Genomic DNA, 4,068 nt, shown 5'->3' with positions numbered 1-4,068 from the left:
ATGACCTCCGCCTAAAGTCACATGAGCCGGCACGTGTACACGCGCGTGACCTTGCGGGTGCAAATATCGTGACCGTAACTGACCGGCCGTCGGATCACAATCACGTTCGTCGTCGTCGTCGTCGTCGTCGTCGTCGTCGTTGTTGTTGTCGTTGTCGTCGTCGTCGTCGTCGTCGAGGCCGTCGTCGTCCTTGACGTCGGCAGCGTCGGCGAACAGGCCAGCTCGCGTCGCTGCCGACGCCAATGGCGGCCCCGTGTGTGTTTATCTGTCGGCTGCCGTCGGCTTGCAGCGGCAGAGAGAGCGCTGCTGCCACCGCCGCCACCGTCACCGCCACCGTGCCAGTACGATTACGTAATTCCCGGCCGCGATCTCTCGCCTCTGCGTCAGTTGCTGTTACTCACCGTTCGAGTTGCGAATTTGCATTGAGTCGGCTGCTCATCTTTGTCGCCAAACTAGATGATTCATCAGCGCGCGCTACACGGCAGCTAAGCACACGCGCGTCGCCCCGCTCAGCCGCCGCTATATCATCAGACCCGTATCGATTTCTCCCCCGACGACTCACCGGCGCGTCGACCGTGCAAAGCCGTCACCAGGCGTCGCTAGCGGTCGCTCGCTCGCAGGCAGGCTCTGCGTGCGGCGCGCGTGTGTAGCGGCGGCAGTTTGCGTGGCGTTGTTATAGCTCCATCTTGGCGCGCGGGCGATTCCGTTCGACTGTCCGCGTGCAGCGGGATTCTGTCTGTCTCTCTCACACACATACCTGTCGCTCGACGTCGCCTGCGTGGATTCAGCTGAGAAATATCATCGGGGAAGCGTTCGCAGGCGCCCCCTCCTCGATCCCTGCCTCCCCCCTCCGAGCGCCGGAGGACAGCCCTGGTGAGTTACAATCATTTTCCCACGCGACGCCCATTTCTCCTTTGTGTGCGCGCGATTTTTTCTTCGCGTAGGAAATACGACTCGTGACAAGGATATCGCGCGCGCTTGTTCTAATATCGTGTACGTTATTTATGGACGATCTGTATACGGTTAGGATGAGCGAGTTAGTGGTGCTCTATGCGTTCGTAAAATGTCGAGATACGTATTTCTACAACGACTTAAAACCAGATACAACGCACGAAAGAAGTGGGAAATATGAGCCATGACTCATACACTCGAGCAAAATATCGACATGTGAAATGCGTACGTGCATACGCGTACGTGTGGCGGTTAAACGATCATGTTACGCGGAGATGTAAACTAGCAAAGCTTTAGGCAGCTCAGACGAGCGCGTATAGAGGCAGCTCAGTGCTAAAGCTATAGACATTTGGTCAGCGTTCCAAGTGAGCGACAATAATAGCAACGCATGCGTAAATAGCAGCGATGACGACGAAGAGAGATTATGAGTCTATTAGAGGAAGATCGAGCAAATCAAAACACGAGGTATCGGTTGCGTTGCCTTTAAGGCAGGCTGGATTATCTCTTAATCAACGATTGCCCTATTTACATCGCACTGGTGTCGAAATGAGCGAGGGCATGCGCCAAACGAGAAGGCGTAAACACGCGCACTCAAACGTGCGCATGCAGTTAAACGCACAAAGAACGCGAACACACGCTTGTACGCGCGCACGCACACACGCCTGTAGACACGCACATACACACCTGCACACACACACACACACACACACACACACACACACACACACACACACACACGCGCGCGCGCGCGCGCGCGCACACACACACATACATGTTGCCATTTGCAGTGATGCTACGTGGGGCTGACACCTGCTAAGCTGATGCATATTCGTGCATGCTGGGTGTTGTCGCACGCTTGCATCTGCCGGCTACAAGAAACAAGCAGCTATATCAGACTAGCTAATATAAACGCTCTCGATAATCGCCTATCGACTCACAGTTGTCCCCGTGAGAAATACAAACGATTCACGGACTTATTACTACATATCTGTGAGAAAAGGTAGCCACCGCCGACTAGCCTATCTTGAATCTGCCCTTCAATCTTGGAGGGCTGAAGAATCTATATGTTAACATCTACAGAATTTCAAACGAAACGCAAGTTTGAGGTATAAGTGCATAAATACATGGTGTAAAGTTGTGGAAACTGTTCAAAACGATAGGTGAGTGATCCATATAGATAAATAAGTGTTAAAAAGCCCGATCATTTTGCGTTTTGTAAGCCATTTTTCGTGGGAGCAGTGGTAGCAGAAAAAGCGATAGGATTCAACATAGAATGTTCTATAGCCCTGCGGCAGAGCGAAGGTCTATATAGTACTAGCGTTAGAGAAATATATGCCTCTCTTTCGCCTATTATTGCCGATAATTTCTTGTAAATGCCGTTCAAATGCTCATATGCTACACACAAGTAAAGTATATATTGTATCATTTCTTGTTGTTCTATATATTTCTTGTTGTTTGTGCACAGCGGCGTGCGTGCGGTGTACTCATGTGTTTCAGAGGCGCATATGAACGCCACTTTCAGGAAGTTATCGGCAATAATAGGCGAAAGGGAGTAGAGAAACATTAAGACTGGTAATAAATACATTTCCTGTTTATTGATCAACATTTTACTATTGAAACGTTCCAAATGTCTGTGTGAACCCCATGCATGCATCAACGTGCGCGGGTCTGTTAATAAGAACAAGAATATTTATGTTGCAATTAAATCCACAGCTACGGTTTTTGCTTACCTTCCCTTGCGGTTCCTACTTGCGACGAATGGCTGACCTCTCTGCGTGACAATACGGGATAACGGTGAACGGTGGCGACGGAGACGATGACGACGACGAGTGTGTGTTCGCGTCGTGGGATACAACTGTCCGTGCGAGCGTGCCAGCTAGTCCGTGTGGGTTCACAGAGGCGCTAGGCGGCACCGTGGCGCCACTATCGACATAGAACAGAGTGTGAGTGAGAGATACGGCGAGATAGATAAATAGAGAGAGGGAGAGAGGGGGAGGGAGGGGCGAGAGATAGTGAGAGCGAGAGATATCGCGATAGCAAGAAAGCAGGGGGCGAATAGCAGGCGAAGAGAGAGAGAGAGAGAGTTTGGGTAAGATATGGGTTGGGATAGACGGAAGATTTGCGCAGATGAGCCCTTATCTCATATATTCACGACAAGTGTCAGTTTTCGGAACAAACTGCTGGTGCGTGATCACCTGGCCGATGTGTGCCAATATCGTAGCCTCGTCGATCTTGATTCGCCTTCTCTCTAAACGCAAACACTGCACCACAAACACTTAATTGGGTCCACGGGCACGTGGAACGTTTCAATAAAAAAGGTAACTAAACACGAAATGTATTTACTACCAAAGTATTAATGTTTCTCTACTCTCTTTCGCCTATTATTGCCGATAATTTATTGTAAATGCCGTTCAAATGCTCCTCTGCAACACACAAGTACACCGCACGCATGCTGTTGTGCACAAACAACAAGAATATAGAGATTGCGCCTTTGGTAGTAAATACAGTTCGTCTATATTTACCATTATTTTACTATTTAAACGTTTCAAGTGCCTGCGCTTAGGTCGTTTCAATAATGAAATTCTACGAATAGACCTCATTTTTTTCTGTGGCTCTGTGCACAGTGGTGTGTGTGCGCGGTGAGATTGTCTTGTAGAGGAACGCTTAATTTGAACGCCATTTACGTGAAATTATTAGGCATTAAGCTACAGAGAGTACATAAACAGGGTACATAAACATACATAGTACATTAGGACTCTGGTAGTAAATACAATTTGCGTTTGTTTACTATTTATTGAAACAGCGCAAGCACCCGTGAGCTCTTCCATATTTGCATGTGCATGGCTGCTAATACGCTCTCGTGTGTACAAACAAACAAACGCTCCTCGCTCGATGACTATATAACGCACAGAGAGCACGACGACGACGTCAGACGATAACGTGGACGACGTTATCATTCTCCGATAGCGACACAGATTTGAGTTGTGATGGATGAGATTGTCAAACTGCCAGTCTTTGCATGTGTGTGTGCGTGTGTATGTGTGTGTGTGTGTGTGTGTGTGTGTGTGTGTGTGTGTGCGTGTGTTTGTGTGTGTGTGTGTGTGCGTGCGTGCGTGC

At 49.1% G+C, this 4,068-nt stretch overlaps 1 protein-coding gene across 1 annotated transcript in view; it reads left to right on the top strand.

Annotated features, from left to right (window-relative positions):
* Positions 1–703: 703 nt before the first annotated feature.
* Positions 704–4,068, top strand: part of LOC106804904 (chondroadherin-like) — a 9,617-nt gene continuing 6,252 nt past the window's right edge. Inside the window, exon 1 of the mRNA XM_014806294.1 lies at positions 704–873. The gene's annotated coding sequence lies outside the window, so the exon portion shown is untranslated. The remainder of the gene's footprint in view (positions 874–4,068) is intronic.

This window comes from Priapulus caudatus, unplaced genomic scaffold (genome assembly GCF_000485595.1).
Source record: "Priapulus caudatus unplaced genomic scaffold, Priapulus_caudatus-5.0.1 Scaffold92, whole genome shotgun sequence".
Taxonomy (NCBI): Eukaryota; Metazoa; Priapulida; class Priapulimorpha; order Priapulimorphida; family Priapulidae; genus Priapulus; species Priapulus caudatus.
This window is presented reverse-complemented; position numbering and strand designations above follow the sequence as displayed.